The sequence below is a fragment of the Mya arenaria genome, chromosome 1 (genome assembly GCF_026914265.1).
Source record: "Mya arenaria isolate MELC-2E11 chromosome 1, ASM2691426v1".
NCBI classification, from domain to species: Eukaryota; Metazoa; Mollusca; class Bivalvia; order Myida; family Myidae; genus Mya; species Mya arenaria.
This window is the reverse complement of record NC_069122.1, coordinates 4,359,435-4,379,350: the sequence shown is the minus strand read 5'-3', so window position 1 is coordinate 4,379,350 and position 19,916 is coordinate 4,359,435. Positions and strand designations below refer to the sequence as shown.

The window sequence follows — 19,916 nt, the reverse complement described above, 5'->3', positions numbered from 1 at the left end:
TAAAAAAGAGAAACCAAAAACACAATTATTAATTAAACAGTTCGTTTATTTATAAATGACAGTGTGTTTGTTTAGAGCAAGCGATTTTAAGAGCGGAAATGAGAAAGTATTATGTTAAAAGCTTTATGTAAAGTACACTCCACGTTTGCATACAATTCTGTTTTATCTTATTAAAAGTAGGAAAGACAAAATGAAAGCGCATGTTTGTAGTTGCGTTAATAAAATGTAAATGAAACAAGTTTAAATGATAACAAGTTGATACATTGTTTCATGACATTTTATGGTTTCAATAAATAACATAGTAAATAATAAATGTAATAAAAATCAGGCATTTTTATGGACATTGGAAGGGGGCACATACACCACAGGTTTGATGTCCTTGAATATTCAAGATGTTTCTGAAAGCAGGTAAAAAAAATCGACATTAAATTAAGTGAAATGAATGTTTTATGACAATAATTCCACTTTAATTAAAATTTCCTTCACTATGTGTATACTATGTGGTATTTTGTAACATTTGTTTTTCACTAACTGACAACAAATGAGACAATCTGATCAACTGTCAACTGGTACTTGCAGGTCAGATTTTCTGTTATTATTTTTTAAACCTGTAAATGAGGCACGCACAGCTAGACGAATCTGGGGAATCATGTAATTTTATAAACCATGTTGTGGTGGAAGGTATCAGACATGTTAATAATTTTAAATTTATTTTGGTTTTAATGGTGACTAAATTGGAGATTAAAAAGGTGGTGAAAACATGTAGTAACAAAAACGGTAATACGACCTTCGAACCTTAGAGATATGGTTACGTTATTGCACATGTTGGCATGTCCTTGACCTTGGATTTTGTCATTGTTAAAACTATAACAATAGCATTGTTTGAGCTGAGGTACTACTATCAAATGGAACGCGTCTGATATCAACGAAAGGAACGGACAAACTCTAAAAATAGAGGACAAAGGCACCGTAGGTAATGGGGCCAGTTTCAATACAGCTCTTAGTCGTTACGTGATTTTCTCTAAGGGTCACATTTGTTTTAAGTTTTATAGCTAAATATATTTTCTATTAACGATAAAATTCACACGTGAGAAAAATGATATATTCTTGCCATTTGCGATGGTCATTATCATTTAATATCGTTAAAATTACGACTTAGATCCTTTATTGGAACGGATCTTTGGATCCCTAAGGTGGTGATGACATCATGAGTAACAATTCACTCGTCTAAGGTAACGTAGAATAATAATAATGCTAGTTGGATATAACAACATGTGAATTTGTATTCAACTGTCACTCAGAGATCACCCGAGAGCTTTCTGGCAATATTACATTGTCGTGATTCCATTTACCCATCGGTGTTGTTGGAAACTGTATGTTTATCACGCTTTAACCGTTCTTGGATTGGTTAACAGACAACGTTCTCCGCATTGTTGATTATTATGTAAGAAAACGGATAAAAGGTATGGGCGATATCAGGTTTAACACTTCTTATTAATGAACCCGGGTGAGCTTTAAACAGATGCTGAATCAGTTAAATATTCGTGATGTTATTTCACAGAACACTATCAAATTTTCAGGATGGGTTCCGTTCCTAATTTTGTGGTTTTGCTCTGTGTGAACCTTTACTGGGGCCATTACTAGGATATATTTTCATATATTTCACGTGGGTAAAATACACTCTCTGACCCCAGTTCTAAAGTAAATGTATTGTTAGCTTTGTTCCTCATTACTTTTGAATTCACTTGATGTTATTATTTTCGTTATTTATCAGTTGTAATGCACATGATTTATGTGTGACTTTCTGAAATAAATACTGGTCAAACCAAAGGAAGTTTACACTTATGATGAAATGTACTGTACTTTTGAAGACAGCGGAATAAGCTCATATAATTTATGTCCGAGTCTTTGTTAGAAACCAGGTCCATGTTCTCGGAAATGCCTAATCGTTACACGCTTCAGTTTTCCTTATTTAATTAATTTAAAACCTTTTTAAAAGCTAATTATAAAAACAAAAACAAAAAACATTTTTTTCTTAAATATTTCAGATACTATTCCTTTTAAGATCTCTCTTTAAAATATAGGTTTATACAATATCTCTCTTTAAAATATAATTCTATACAACATTTTTTTCAAATCTAAACAAATGTGCTCGGCCTGATCCTTTTATAAAGCATTAAAGATGGGGCTCGTTTCTGAGACTTTTGTAGGTGAAAAAATAATGAATAAGAAACAATCACATTTACAACTTTACATCCCATAATGTGAAAACAATGCTGAAATAAATTAACATTTTAAAAGTATACCTATCATTTAGTCTGAAATACTTGATAAAAATGATAAAATATTTATTGAATCAATGTAGTAGGTGCTGGGGTTTGCAATAATTGTTCCAAAAAGGTAATTAATTGAAACCGTGATTTATTTTAGTAAAATGACAGCTATATAACCCGAGAAAAACTTTATGTTTTAGATTTCAAACATTGTAGGTTTAACATACACTAAAATCTAGAAAAAGTAATAGTAATTATAGAATAATTTTGTTATTCAGACGGGAACGCAAACAGACCTTTTTATTAATTAACCTGTCTGTTTGAAATAAATGGCAGTGTTGTTTGTATCATGAGTTAACTATGTACGTAATTGAAGGAGTTATCATACAAATACAAGCGTATACCCCATGTTTGCATCAGATTCCTTTTAATCTTATCAGAGGAAGGAAAGGAAAAATGAAAACGCATGTTCATTAGTGTTAATATATGTGAAAGAAACATGTCCAGTTGTTCGTTAACACGATTATGTGGCGTTACATGATAAGTTGTGGTTTGAACGATTGCAATACTAAACAAATAACGTAATTGAATTAAAATAAAATAATTAATGAAATTTAACAAGCAGAATATTCCATGGACATATGAGGAGGAACGTGTGAACGAGACACGAACTGGTTAACACATGTTTGGATACTCAGGATTGTCAAGTGTTAAAGCTTCATGTCAGGTAAACGATTACCATGTTTTATTCCGCAAGTCATGATAGTGATGTTCATGATATATTACATTGTTTACATCTAAATAAAGTGTTAATTTTCTGCGTTGCAAACGTGTTATATAATTTCATTTAAACTCAGTTAAAAGACAATTCATTTGATCTTTTACATATTTAAATGTTCCTTAGTGACAAAAGAGCTGTAATTTGACATTTTGACTTTGGTCAAGGGTGTACCTTTGTTCAAGAGTGAGGTTGTGCACACAAACTGGTTTAAACCCCAGTAAATTTACATTTCACTGACCGTTCCAAGGCGGTACCTAACAATCCTTGATAAATATACCTAGTTTTTTATATATAGTATGTATGCACTGTGCTGTTTGTGGAGTTTTGTGCTGTTCTTCCATGTTTCTTGTTTGTGATTTTATGTTCTATGTCTTTGGCCTTTACCCAGTGCCATTAAATCGGGTTTATGTTTAAACTTTTGTAATTGAGCTTATTTCCGTAGCTTTTCGCATAAATTTTCAGTTACGACAAATTGCCAATTTTATTGTTCCATTATAGCACAGGGTGAAATGTCCTTGATCTGTGACTTCTGTTATGGATGTAACAACTCCTTGTTTGACTTGAAGTTTAACTGCCAAACTGAAATACTGTGATTATCATAGTAGCAATACGCACATACACGCACGTGTAACATGGATTTTTACATTAGAATATACACGTGTTTTTTTCAAATGTGTTACATTGTAAAGATAGGGGAAACAAGGGAAGTTTGTAATTGTCTTTGATGTTTATCAGAGTTTATCAAGGCCTGCCCGCGGCTATTGGCTCCATTATAGCTAGGCCAGCCGTGAAAAAAAATCACAACTTCAATTGTGTTCAAATGTCAAAAGTGACATGAAGTAGAAAAAAATAGACGTAAAAAGACTTTAACAAACAAAGTAAGATGCAAGATCTCTTTGCGAAGAGATCTCTTGATTCTTAAACGTACGCGGTGTAAAGTACCCATACACGGGATACAACAATATTGGGATGAACCAGTACTGAATATATCGATTTCCCAGTACTACTCTTATAACGGTATGCGGTAAGTGGAGCTACTGGTACTATAGTTTAACGTCTTTCGGTTTGACACGGCCGTTGTTTGAAACCCTGATCTTCTGCACCCGAACGCACTTCCACGAGGTTATTTGGGCGTTGCTAAAGTCCTGGGTCCCATACTTGTGCTTAAGATCAACTGTTGTGCAGCTCATATCGCCACTGCCGTATACACTAAATCCTGTTGATGAATGTGGGTAAAAACATCACCGACATAAAGAGATTTATAAATTGGACAGACAGTGTTATATCGGATGTATATATTTTTATTCATCTGTTACTCATAGTCCATTTTAGTGCAAAGAAATGGGGTGTTTCGCTTAGTAGTCACGACTATCTAATCATTTGCAATTCCTTTAGATTCCTTGTTTCACCGAATCAGACTGGCATGAAATTTGTTGGAAATTTAAGTCATGCTTTGATATATTGCCAACAGATTATCGTATTGATGATGGAATCACATTTCACGTGATTTCTGTTTTATAAACCAGGTTCTTACAAAGAATTACCTGGTTATAAGAAATGCGTCCGTTATTGTTTCTCGGGCGGGAGGGCGGCGTAAAACTTACCTATGATATCGAATAATTTAAGTTAGGTTATATAGTTTTTTGACTGTACTTGTTATATAGGAAGAGTGTATGGAGATCTTTTATGAGATTACGTTTGGGGCCAATGTCAATGTCACTTTTATTTGAAATAGATGGTGGGTTCAGAAATACTTAGGTTAAGGTTGACATATTGCGATCAAACTTGGTATATTTACATTAACACTTCATTCCTTAACGATGGTTGTTGTTTATCAATTTCACATTATTTGTGTATAAAGTGCAATGGCATTTCCCATCAAAATCGCGTGCATTTGTTTGATACTTCTGTCCTGTCATTGGGCGCAAAAATACTAATGAGCGGGGCATATTTACTACGGGACTATTTTTTTTCAATGAAATCGTAGAAAAAATATTGGCAACCTGTACTAAAATCTGCAGTCAAGCAGTTAAAACAAAATGAGCAACGATAATTTGATTGATTTTAATGTAGATCTGGATTTAATGATTGATGGAACAGTTGAAGAAGTATTAAATGACAATGATGACGACTTATTGGGGAATTTTGAATTGACATTTGGTAAAAATAAAGCATCTGACAAAACATGTAATCGAGGAAATGAAACATTAACCTATTGTAGTGCACCCAGCAACGTCTAGATGAAAGAGCTCAGTTCAACACTAAGTCTTCTCGCGTCCCATGGCTTTCCCTCCGCGAAAGTTTCCATTGCTAAACACGTTACCCCACCCACCGCCACTGTCGTTTTATCCGATGTTAACTTCCAACGAAATGACAATGCACTTGCTGATTTGTCCAACACCGTATTCCAACATGGTTCATACACGAACTGATCCTTCAACGCTCAACAAATAAATTAACTGGAATTTCTCTCCAATATGAAAACTCGTGACCATAACAAACGCTAGTATCGCGTATCATCGCAAGATATAATGAGAACTTTGTAGGTGGCGATATTTTTTGTTGTTTTCTTGTTATTGTTAATTTTTCATTACTCCAATTGTATTTTTCTAGCTATAATACAGTTATAATACGTTGTTAAAATGTACTTATCCTTGAAAATGTAGAAATTAAACCCATGACTAAGGGACATTTTTTTTCTGCCCATTCATTGTTTTATAGATTTAGGTTACAGTAGCTGTTCGAATTTGCCCACCATTGAGAACAACGAGAGAAAGAAAGAAGATAAAATGATCTTGAATCATCAAGTTATTTTTGCAGAAATATACATTTAAATAAATGTGAATATAAGCATTAAAATTTCACATTTTGCATTTCATTGGGTTATGTAATGCAAAATGTCGAATTTTAATCCTTAAATATAGGAGGAGTTTATGGAGACCTTTCATGAATAGAGTTTGGAGCCCCAATTTCAAGGTCACTATTATTAAAAATGATTGTTGCTTTATAAGTTTAATTAGGGTTGAAATATTGTGACCAAACTTGGTATATAGGAAGACTTCAGGAAGAGCTTTTGAGGCCCGTAAGATCAAGGTCAATGCAATTGTTTTTAAAAAAGAAAAACGATTGAAACCGAATAAATTAGTTTGGGTTGACATATTGTGACCAAACTTGGTATGTAGGAAGAGTTAATGCAGGACTTTCAAGGGAAAGCTTTGGGCCGCTAGATGTCAAGGACAAGATCACTGTCACTTAAATGAAGGCAGCGTCCATCTTACCTATGTAATCAAATCAAACTATAGTAAGGTTTTACATATAGTGACCAACTTTGGTATATAGGAAGAGTTCATGACCTTTCATTGGATCTTGAAGTACAATTTTCTAACGGTAACATTTGTGTAATTTGAAATTTAACTTAAGCCAGTGTTAACTTGAAAACAAAGTTGAAAATTGAACACGAAAGATGATAGTGTGTGGAACAATCTTTAAAATAAAACATTCGTTTTAGAAAAGGTAGACACAATATGTTTCCCTATAATTTGATATAAAAATTATGAAATTGTATACAACTGTCACACATACGCCAACTTAAAGATTTCTGGTCACGATTAATCAATCTTTTGCAATTCCGTAAATTCCTTCATGGTCACCAGATCAAGACGTGTATGAAATATGTGAGAGAATTAGAGTCACGCTTTGATATATTGATATCATGTAATGATACTAATAATGGAATTGGACTGAATGTATTACTCATCGATTTAAACATATCTTATTTTTAAAGAAAACAATCATGCGCAGTAGCGTTGATTAACTTACTTGTAGCTAGGAAAGCTTGAGCTATGCTTACATGTTTTAGGCTTATGTGATCCATGACGTTTTTGTGTAACATGTTACCATGCTACATGTATGCACGTTATGACTTTTGTAAATTAACGTTTGTTATGTACATAATAATTGTATATCTATGTTTTATATTATACTTGTAAATATGTTATGCTCTCCGTTACTGGAGGAATAAAACGTATCTATCTATCTATCTATAATTGTTCCAGATAAGTTATAAATTGAAACAATGATTTATTTTAGGAAAATGTAAAGACAACTATATAACCCGATATTTCTTTTTATGTTTTAGATTTCAAGACTTGTAGGTTTAACATACCCTAAAATCTAGTAGCAGTAATAGTAGTTAAAGTACATTTTTGATTTTCAGATGTGAAAGCAAACAGACCATTTTTTATTTATTAACTAGTCTGTTTAAAATAAATGACAGTGTTGTTTGTATCATGATTTAACTATGTGCGTAATTGGAGGAGTTGTCATAAAAATACAAGCGTAAACCGCATGTTTGCACCAGATTCCTTTTAATCTTATCAGAAGATGAAAAGTAAAAATGAAAACGCATGTTTATTAGTGTTAATAAATGTGAAAGAAACATGTTCAATTGTTAGGTAGCACGATTATTTGTCGTTACATGATAGTTTGAGGTTTAAAAAAGTATAATACTAAACAGATAGCGTAATTGATTTAAATTAAAATAATTAATGAAATTTAACAAGCAGAATATTCCATGGACATATGAGGAGGAACGTGTGAACGAAACACGAACTGGTTAACAAATGTTTGGATACTCAGGATTGTCAAGTGTTAAAGCTTCATGTCAGGTATACGATTACCATGTTTTATTCCGCAAGTCATGATAGTGCTGTTCATGATTTATAACATTGTTAACATCTAAATAAAGTGTTAATTTACTGTGTAGCAAATGTATTATATAATTACAATTGAACTCAGTTAAAAGACAATTAATTTTATCTCTTACATATTTAAAAGATCCTTAGTGACAACCTAGCTGTAATTCGACATTTTGACTTTGGTCATGGGTAAACTTTTGTTCAGTTACGACAAATTGCCAACATTTTGTTCCATTATAGCACATGGTGAAATGTCTTTGATCTCTGGCTTCTGTCAAAGGTGTAACAATTCCTTGAATTGTTTGACTTGAAGTTTAACTGCCAAACTGAAATACTATGATTACCATAGTAGCAATACGCACCTACACACAAATGTAACATAGGTTGGTACAGTAAAACATACACCTGTTTGTTTAAATGTGTAACATTGTAAAGATAGTGGAAACAAGGGAAGTTTGTAATGTCCTTGATGTTAATTAGAGTTTATCAAGGCCTGCCCGCGCCTTTTGGCTTCGTTATGGCTAGGCCCGCCGTGAAACAACCACAACTTCATTTGTGTTTAAATGCTATAAGTGACACGAGGTAGAAAAAACAAGAATTCGCAGTCTAAGCCAGACATAAAAAGATTTGAACAGAGTCAGATGCAAGATTCCGGGTGCGATACCCTTTCTCGTTGCAAAGAGACCTCTTTAAACTTAAACGTGCTCGATTTAAAGCACCGATACACGGGATACAACAATATTGGGTTGAACCAGTACTGAATATACCGATTTCTCAGAACTACTCTTAATAACGACATGCGATAAGTGAAGCTACTGGTACTATAGTTTAACGTCTTTCGGTTTGACACGGCCGGGGTTTGAAACCCTGATCGTCTGCACCCGAACGCTCTTCCACGAGGTTATTTGGGCGTTGTTAAAGTCCTGGATCCCATAGCTTGTGCTTAAGATCAACTGTTATGCAGCTCATATCGCCATTGCCTTTCACAATAAATCCTGTTGATGAATGTGTTTAAAACATCACCGACATAAACAGTTTTATAAATTGGACATATAGTGTGGTACCAGACGTACATATTTGTTTTCATCTGTTACTCATAGTCCACTTAAGTGCAATAAAATGTGTTTTTTTGCTTTGTAGTCACGACTATCTAATCTTTTGCAATTTCTTTAGATTCCTTGTTTCACCGACACGAAATTTGTTGGAAATTTAAGTCATACCTTGATATATTGCCAACAGATTATCGTATTGAACATGGAACCACATTTCACATGATTTCTGTTTTATTAACCAGGTTCTCACAAAGAGTTACCTGGTTATTAGAATGGCGCCCGTCATTGTTTCTCGGGTGGGAGGGCAGCGTCAAACTTACCTATGATATCGAATTATTTAAGTTAGGTTTGATATTTTTATTACTAGACCTGTTATATAGGAAGAGTGTATGGAGATTTTTTATGGAATTGCGTTTGCGGTCCATTTGGTCGATGTCAATGTCTCTTTTATTTAAAATAGAAAATATGTTGTTTCTGAATTCTGACGGTTGACATACTGCAATACTTGGTAAAGAATAAGTCTTAAGGAAGGCCTTTTGGGGCCCGTAATGTCAAGGTCAATGTTATTGTTGTAAAAAAAAGAAAAAAGGTTGAAACTGAATAAATTTAGTTGACACATTGTGACCAAAGTTGGTATGTAAAAAGAGTTAATACATGACTCCCAGGGGATTTTTTGGGGCCGGTAGATACCAAGGTCAAGATCACTGTTACTTAAATAGAAATGAAGGCGGCGTCAAACTTACCTATGGTATTAAATAACTTTAGTAAGGTTTTACATATAGTGACCAAACTTAGTACATAGGAAGAGTTAATGACCTTTCATTGGATTGCCTTTGTGGAACTTAAGGGTCAAGTTCAAGGTAAGTTTTTCTAAAATAGAAAAACGGTGAGTACTGAATATATTTTGTTAGGGTTGATTTATTGCGACTAAACTTTGTACATAAAAGGAATTTATGGATACCTTTGATGAGATTGCGATCTTGGCTTCTAGTGTCAAAAGAAAACAGTTAAAACTGAATCTCCCAACGAAGGCTAGAGGTCTTCAGACAATCATTGAACACCTGGTTTCGCCGCATTGCGGCGTTTCTTGTTATCCTATTTTCTGCTATGGGTTTACAGACAACTACTTCCGCAGTGTTTAGGAGTGTTGTGAAAAAAATATGTTACAAAATAAGCCATTTTGATTGGACTGGTAATTTGATATCAGAATTATTAATTTGTATTCAGCTGTCACTCATAGACCAACCTAGAGCTTTTTGTTCATGAATTATTACATATTATATAATTCCATTGGATTATTTTATCACCAGATCAGACTGGCATGAAAATTTGTAGGAAATTAAAGTCATGCTTTGATATATTGCCAACATCTTATCACATTGATAATGGAATTAAATGTCATACTTTTCCTGTTTTATCATTCTACGTATATCCTGCTATTAGTTTACCGGAAACTACCTCCGCAATGTTTTTTTTTTTAAGAAAACAGAAATGCGCGACATCATGTTTTCATTATTTGTCTTATTTTTGTATGTACGCAGATGAGTATGAAAACATGTGTTAAATGAAAGGTTTAATGAATATTGAGTGTATGTCTTTAAAACTATAACCCTTACATATGTATAAAATGTTCAACAACGTGTTTTAATTAATGAAATAAAGGTTGTTCATTGATGCAGAATACCCTCCCCCCCCCACGAAAATAAAATAAATAAAAATATACATATATGGAAAAAATATATACATATATGGAAATATATAAAACTAACATTGAACAATAGTCGAATTCATTGTGTCCAATATCCTTTATTAAAAATGATCGGTATGAAAAAAACTGTCATCGTTGTGATTTTTTAAAATTCGTATAATGAATTTCGTTCTTAATAACTTCTCATTTCATAAATTTTTTTTTTTTTTTTTTTGACTGGTCGCTTGTCATTATAAATCAGTGATGCATCTGCCAGATCGATAGCAGGTAAAAAAATCTTAAGATTTTTATTGGACTACGCCTTGGAGTGCAACATAATGGATCATCCATAGCCAAGATGTTAGGACATTCAATCTCATTCTGCATTAAGTTGAACAATTTTTAATTGATTGGAATGAATTTGGCTATAAAATCTTAGCAGTTATAATTTATGTATTTAACGTGTATCTTAAGTGAATACTTTATATCGATAGGTATTTTATTAGATACAAATTATTTAGATAAACAATATGCTTTGGTAAAGCCAGTAATCTTTAAAATTCATAATTTTAATTAATCCACGTGTGCGCTATAGCTACATCTACTAGACTTAAACTGATGACTTCAGGGTGCCAACAAATCAAGATAAATGGGCTTTTTGGAACCATTTTAGTGAAATAAATAATGTTCAATTAATAAGATAAATTTGATGTTATAATTAACTAAATTTAAAACAGAAAACATGAATTTTGTAGTAAGTGTATTTTGCTGATCAACATACTCAAATGTGCTTGAATCACTTCAATTACTGAAATAATTAATTGAAACACTGATTGTTTTGGCAAAACTGTTAAAACGACTGTGCTTTGATAACACACCGTTACCGTTTTCTGAGAAGAAACCTGCACTTGTGTCTTTTTTTAATTAATAAGAAAACCTTGGTGGGGCTCGAGCCCACGACCACGACTTGTGTGAAAATACATATACCACTAGAAAACGTTTTGTACAGTATTTTATTTTATTTTAGGACAATAATTTATCCTTCGTTATGCCTTGGGTTATATTTATAATGTTTGTATTTTTAATTCAATACATAATTTTATAAATTGCGGATATTTTGGAAGAATCACCTCATATTGTTTATTTCGAAGATTTTATCAACATATTCTAGTGATTAACAACATTTATACTCTTTTTATTCAAATCAAGTATAATAAAGATTCAATGATTGAACATAGTCGTGACAATGAAATTTATATAGAAATGATATTTAATATAATTGCACTTCATCAATTTATATTCCTTGATCAATAGTGCTTGACAATTAGATGAGAACTTTCATTTCCCCAAAGGGAAATCTTTTTATTCATCATTTAATCATAATTATGGTTTTAACCCATATTGCCAGGATTAGTTCAATATTTTGTTTTGGTCTAAACAAAACATGAATAATTTGTGTTGAGGCATAGATGCAAAACAATCATTGATCGCAAAGACCAAATTATATAATGAAAACAAATAATAATAAAAGATTTGATGTAATTTACTCTTGTAAAATTTGATTGACTATATCGCATTGTTTTTTTTTTTGAATGTGTATTACACTTGCAAAGGATTGTTTTTGGTTATTTACTTTCCACCGACTAAAAAATCTCTTCAGTTGTTACGTTGTCTACAGACTGACTACATTTGCATTGTCGTTTCTATGATATCTTTATATTGATTTTTTGTCAGCTGTTTGATGTTATCGTGTGTAGATTCAAATAGGCTTTTCTATATGTGTTCAGTTGCCAGCATTATCATTTTAGCTTTAGACTAAGAAATTTGCAATAGGGTACGTTATACAATGGAAGAATTTCCACACAAGTGACATACGTTTCCAAATAGTAAAATGAATGATCAAATATGAATATCGTTTAAAATTTGCTTGCAGTGTCGTATTGTATACATATATTGTGTTATAAATAGATATACTTTACTATAATAGCTGAAATAAAATGCTCGGCATGCATTATTAAAGAAACAATACAAAAATTCAAAACTCCACCAATTTCCCAGGTGGACATTGTGATTAAATCGGATTTTGCTATTGTTGAGCCGGTAGATAAATTGCAATGTCTGTTAGATCATATAACCCTTGCCATATTTGTGAAAGGAAATTCAGGACTTCTAAAGTCCTGGATTAATTCTGCATTCAAGAATGACAGCATTTAACTTGCACATTTGTATCAAGGAAGTATCTTGTGGTGTTTATACGTTTGTGGGCGTGTGCCTGTGCCCCTAAATAGGGTTTCTTCTTGATATTTCGATTACTGGGCTTGTCCCTGCTTTCATAGTGCTATTTGAGTTTTTAAACAGGTTTTTGCCCATTTACTTTGCTTTGGGCATGAATCAATCGTACTCAAACATCCCAGCTATTGGTCAGTTTTATTAGCTGCTAGATAATAAACCTTAAAGGTAAACCTTAAGTAGTTTTATGACTAGGGGTCCGATATCAACTACATCTACAAACGACGAAATATAAACCTTATGAAACCATTTGAAAGATATGATGCGGTTACCGTTTGAAACACTATTTTTCTTACAGTTTGCCCTTCTAAACAACATTTTAACGTTGTCAAATAAAAAGGTGTTTAACTGGGGAAGGAGGAGTGTCTATTGTCAGTAGTTTATCACCCAGTCTTTTTGATACGGAATTTAGTATTGAAAAAACAATTTTAAATATGAACAAATTATTCCCCGAGCGACGAAGACAAAATGCCATCAAGATAGCCATTGATGTGCATTCAGAAAGGAGAGAAATTTAGGCTAAGTTCTGAAGCAGCTGATTTCCATGATTATGCTTAATGAAAGACTAAAAGAGATATATTGAAATATATTGAAATAATATTTAAGCATCCAACCGATTTTAAGATAATGATAAAAATATTATTTACGCACATCATTTACGAACAATCAAAAACCTATTAGACTTGTCCTATGTTCGTCTCCTTGGATGTTCATATTCCAGGCAAAAAGTAGTGTTAGCTCTTCCGTTTCACCCGTCAATTGCTTGTTTAAGTTTACTATCTAACATAATTGTTTTTTGGTCTGTCAGTTTCGTTCTAGGTTGACTATGCATGGTGTTCACACTGTCAGACGCTGGAAGATAAAAGATGTTTATTGATTATCTATAACGAACCTTACTTAATCGTAATTATGCTTTCCAAATTCCGGACCGGCCATGAAGAGCATCTAGCTCAGCAGAGTTAGAGAAATCTTAATTATTGACCTTCAAGATTCATTTATTTACAAACTATACCAGCCAATGTATGACCATTACTTAAATCGCGTTCATTTCACTACTGTGAAACATTTCTTTCGTTCAATGTGTCTGCAATGTATGAGTATCACGAATACCCTTATCTATTTAGTTATACATAGTTATGAAACATCTCTATTCTGTTATATTTGTCATGGTAAGTTCTCAATAAGTACGACGTTTTTCCAATAGTACATCGTGTACCACCATTATGCAATCATAATTATTTAGAATTTAACATGTTTCTCATGCAAAATATTTATTGGATATTTTGATGAACTATTTAGTTGAAACCTTACATGTATGATACATGTATTTTATGACCCCCGCCATGTTTCCCATACATTTCATGACTAAATTTGATATATTTGATACCCCAGTTTGCTTATTTCATTTTGCACGTAGTCAGGCGTTTGCGACATAATATCCAGGCTCCAATTTCTCCAATCTTCTTAAGCTTAACAGGCTTTAGTCGCTTATTTTAATTAGCTAAAATACATACTAATAATGGATTTTGATGAATGAAAAATGGTTTCATCTAATTAGCATACATATTTTTCTTATATAATTTATAAAAACTTTTTAAAAAAAGTAAATATAACGCATATTATAGAACAACAAAAATAGTGAGTTTAGCTTAATCCTGTTATAAGGGACTGAAGAAGTTTCGAGAAATTGGGGCCCCGTGATGAACTAAAACAATCACGTGACCACACATGCAAACGCAAGTAGTATTTAGGCCCGATTGATTGTGAATCTATGTGAGTTTCTTATCGATAGTTTTGTTATAGGCGGGAGTTCGTTAAAGTCACATAGCACAATAAAGAATGCATTGTTTTGACTTTCGATCGGTGTAATGGCCACAATTGATGCTTGCATAGGTTCCGAGAACACTTCAATATAAATAGGGTCCAGGATTTCCGTAGCTAGTATTAAAATGTCTGAGATTTAGATAAGAAGCCGCATTGTTATCAAATGTATTCCTATCAAGTGTTCAATAATTGTTTAGATTTGTTATATGAATATTTTGTACGAGGCAATCGGTACAAAAAATGCATTTTCGCACGTTTACGTATTTGTCTTTAGCTTGTAAAACTAACATTTGTTTGTTTCTACTTCATACACCGTTAATTGCTTCATTAACAGAGAGAGAAAAGGCATTAGTTATGGTCCCCTCTGATGCACGCGAACTATGTCACACGTCGAGAAAAAAGAAAAGTAATATATATATATACTTATATAAGCGGCAGAGATAGATGCAATAGACAGATTCGTAGATTTTTTTATAAAGTCAAGGAGTACATAATGAATTGATCATTGAATCAGATAAATGACAAACAGCACATTTATATCTGTTCCAGAACTTAATGGAAATGCGAATTAATTGCTATCTGATGAGGGTTTGAAACCAGATAAGATGGATTTTAAACCACAAAATCGAATTCCTACTGGTTACTATGACACTTGTGAATATCAGACGCGCGACGAGTATCTCTTAAGTCCACTAAAATAATTTCCGATAAACTTTTGCTCTGTGTTATGTTAAATCCTAGTGTTCGTTATTCTGGAGGTTTGTAATGATTCCTTTCAGGCAAAAACACTTCTTCTCGTAGAATCCAGATATGGGATTCTGCTATAAAGAACGAATTAATCTGTTGATGTGATGAGATCCCTGAAATGGGGCAAACAACAAAATTTTGTTGTTGACACTTATTTGTGAACATTATATTAAAAGGTGACATAAAATGCAAAACAAGCTTAATGTTAAGATTTGTTATAAGCAGTAAACATTGTTTCATCACTTCATTGCATTGCCCCCTTATTCCATAACTAGCTTCATTGACAGATTGAAAAGTTGAATTTACGTGCGAACAACTTGTTTAAAACCATGTAGCGTAAAAAATATGAAGTACCCTATTTCAAGCAGAGTTATTTTTTCAAAAACATAAAAGCTTATTTTTTTTTGCCCTTGTTTTTATAGAGCACTATTTTTCCTTTTCTTTCTTGAATAATTTAATTGTTTGCAAAATACCATATTTGTTTTTTATGTAAAACATCCTATGTAGAAAGTAAAATGGAATAAAGAATAATCTTCGTATTCAGATGGCGGCCTATGTTGACAAACAAATAACAGTGTTTACATATGAATTTATATATATAATATACACAATTTATAATAGAGTGTTAAATATATATATATATATATATATATATATATATATATATATATATATATATCGTTTTTTATCAATCGTTAAGTAATAAAGAGTTAATTATGAAATCAGGAGTGTATATGAATCAATATTTTACAGATACACATCGTCCCATATATCCAGTAAGCGTACTTTCATACGGCAGGTACTTTGGCTATGTAAGAAATGTTAAATAATAAAAAGTACAAAAATGCTATGGAAATAGTTATAGATTAGTAATTCAATTTCTTTGGACAAGTTTAAAAATGGCCTGTAAGGATCACGTTTGTAAAATAGGTATAAAAATATATAACAATATCAAAAACTAGATTTAGGGACGCAATCAATTGTTTGCCACAGCTAATCCGGAAAATAATGTTAAAAATGTTCTTTAAGCAACCGTTCTAACTTTCATATTTAGGTCGAAAAAGGACAAAAAACTTTCATGTAAAGCCATGTTGAATCAGACAATGCAAAAACATATTTTTCCTGAAATACCTGCCTTGGTTTTGTTTGGCCTTAGACAAAATTATTAACCAGGATTCGTCTGCTCATGATTACAAATAAAATAGAAAACCTGTATATTTTTGTCATTTTGCCCGCTCTCTCGAAATGCTTTTGGCGAAATTCCTATAAACAAAACATTAAAAGATCTAGTCTTAATCATATTTATACCAACTACGGTGTCCCGTTATTTTCAAGACGCTGTATATCAATAACTCAACAGACATGGTTTTATCAATTAACCCTGGTTCTCTGATAATCTTGACTAAGTAAACAATTACGACTACAGTCCAATGCAAAACCAGCGTTTGCAATACATCTATCAAGGGATTGTTATTGTCTAATTTTATTTATCACGAAAATACTGTGCTTTGGAAGCAAAAACTTTAAAAATGACAGATGCAAATAATTTTGACATAAACCAGATTATAATTGGGAAAATGATGCTAGAAAAAAATAACGGACGTTTGTGTGGAAAAAAATGAATGCACTCTGAAACGGCACAGAATACCTGCAAATGATAGTTGTCAGACAGCTCATAGGTCTATAATCTATATACAAGGTAATATCGTTTGTGTCGAAAACTTCTTTTTTTTATTATTGAAAGGTAATGCTTCAAATTCTTCACTTGTATCGATATACAGGAAAACAATAGTCGATACAAAGATGCAAGAGTGCAAATACAGATTTAAAATAAAACAATGTCAGAAGAACAAACTAAACGCCTATTAACAACACAATCTTTTATTTAAATGAACCAAGCTCGGAATCTTTGAGCAAGTTTTAAAACCTGTCACGATGTACATCCATTAGTTACACTGTTTTGCCCGCAACGGAGCCGTCGACACATAGAGTCTACTACAGTACCTCTTGTACCTTGTATATAATTAATCAACAATACAACAGTTGCAGAAGCACAGTGCAGCAGACTGCTAAGTATTCATAGAAATGTATTAATAGAACTGTATTTAAAGAACTGGTTATTGATTACTCCAGATATTGCCTAACAGTTGCTTGAATTATCTGACGATAATTATCCACAACTGTGTATAAGTAGATAATTAAATCAGGCATTGTTTGATGGTCTTTTCTTAAAAGGCAGGTGTTCGCTATCAGGGAAAACTTGTTAGAAGGAAGGTGCTTTATCTTGTCCAATATTGATAGGCAATGGATAATGGTAGCACAAATGTTGATGTAGCGTTTGATACTATGAATTAAGATTTATTTAGTAAGATGAATACACGTGGACGTTATTTTGCAAAGAAATGTTACCTGTAAAGTAAAGGTGAAGTTAACTGTCAGACTTATTGTTACCCGAAAAGATCCTTGACGATCCAGCAAATGTAACATAAGCTCTTTAGTGCTTTATAGCAAAGACCGAAGATTTAAAATCTGCTCTTTACATGTAATTAAGAACCATTTACCTTCGTCACAGCCAGTACTTAAAACGCGCCGAGTGGGATTCCAACACGGGATCCTCTGATGCGCTTACCTCTCGGCCATCGGGTACGATTTGCTTACCTTTCATTAAATAATTACTCAAAGACCACCCCTAGTGCAGAATAAAAGTTTTCTTCCATATGTTTGATTTTGTCTTGATTTGATTTAGAACACACTTTGCACTTGCATTTAACCTTCCTGCTTCATTACATCAAGAATGGTATGAAATGTGTTTGAAAGTTAAAGTCATGATTAAATATTGCCATCAAATATCTTTATTGCTAATGTAATTGAAATATCTTTTTGTTCTTTCTGAACATTCAATATCCTGTTATAGATTTTCCTCGATTTGTTTACCTCCGCATTGTTGATAATTCTGAAAATGAATAAACGATAAGTGCGACATCAAGTTTTCAAGATTTCTCTTGTAATTTTTGTACCCATTTAACTGAAAAACAAATGTTGAATTTTGATCGAGTAACAAAATCAGGATGTTATTTATTTGAAAGGTATGCAATTAACGTTACTTCAGACAAGGGATGATTCCGTTCTTAATTATGTCGGTTTTTCTCTGTTAACCGGATTGTGAGCCTCTACCAGTGATTTATTTCAATTATGATTTGGGGCATGATGCTGAGGTCAATTTTGCGTAAAATGGATTTTTAGTAATATTTCGAATCTCCGAGATAACGTTTAATCTGTTTGTAGTAATTCATGAAATTTTAACATGTTTGAAGACATTTCTTAAAGCTGCACTCTCACAGATTGAACATTTTGACAACTTTTTTTATGTTTTGTCTTGGAACGAGCCAATTTTCTCAAAATCCATGGAAACCAATTATATCAGACTGCTGACAAAAAATAGATCGCAGATTTTTATAATTTAGTTCAAAAATTGATTTTTTTATGCATTTTTCTTAAACCGTTAGTTACGGTTTAAGCCATAAAACATTAATTTTCGAACGGAAATACGAAAATTTGCGATCTGATCCTTTGTCAGCAGTCTTATATTATTGGTTTGCAGATATTTACGCAAAAATTTGGCCTTTTCAAGACAAAAAATAGCGGGGCTCGAACTTACGTTCTATTGAAATAGAGACAGACAAGTATATACCATTTGACATATGTATTGAAATGCATTTCTGTTTTTGTTGTAGTTGTTATATTTTTACATTGGCAAGCTACTTATATTATAAATAATAATTGAATTTTATACCATTCTTTATGTGTGTTTGTGTACACTCATGATTTAGTATATGATGATATGTTTTGAAAACAATGCCAATAAGTTTAACCAAATTGCCATATTGGTGCTTTAAAACCCAAGAGTTTAAGAGAAAAACAAACAACATCCATGTTTTTGAGTAGCCAGTGAGATAATGATATTTAGAACAGTCATACATATTTTACAGATAAAGATTCGTTGACTGATTGCTTGTCGTTTTAAATCAATCGAAAGTTCGTTCTGCTGAATAGCAGGTAAACAGTATAAATAAATGTCTCACGATTTTCCACGGAAATTGATGCACGGTGGATATCTGGCGATATTATTTTTTCCAGCTAGTGATTACAGAACATAACATAACGTATATCATGATTTATCAATTCTTAACTTTTCAATTAATTCTTATATTGATTGACTTGTAAACATTAACTTAAAAATGTTCATTTACGTTGAACTTTTCAACTTGGTACATCTGTATATTGATTTTAAACTCATTAAACTACTCAACTTGCTGTATATGTACTTTTGAAAAGTAAGCCGTAGTGCTTCGGCTATTTCTGATCGTCAAGTACTTGACGTTACTTAATTATTGTATATCGTATGTTTTTCTGTGTACTAGATTCTTGAAGTTGATGCCGGCATATATTCCTAAGTTTGCAATTATTAATACATGTTTTGACAAGTTATAAGTCTTAAAAAAATTGTACCACATTTTAATTTACATTACGATAACAGCTATACAAGGATGAACTCTTATGAATTTA

General features: G+C 32.3%; 1 protein-coding gene across 4 annotated transcripts in view; it reads left to right on the top strand.

Moving 5' to 3' along the window:
• The window catches only part of LOC128231717 (neuromedin-K receptor-like), a 102,704-nt gene that overhangs the window by 19,109 nt on the left and 63,679 nt on the right, over positions 1 to 19,916 (top strand). Inside the window, exon 1 of one of the 4 annotated variants that reach the window (XM_052944869.1) lies at positions 7,705 to 7,721. The exons of the other annotated variants lie outside the window; for them this stretch is intronic. The gene's annotated coding sequence lies outside the window, so the exon portion shown is untranslated. Of the gene's footprint in view, positions 1 to 7,704; positions 7,722 to 19,916 lie in introns of those variants that run through there. 4 annotated transcript variants of the gene reach the window in all.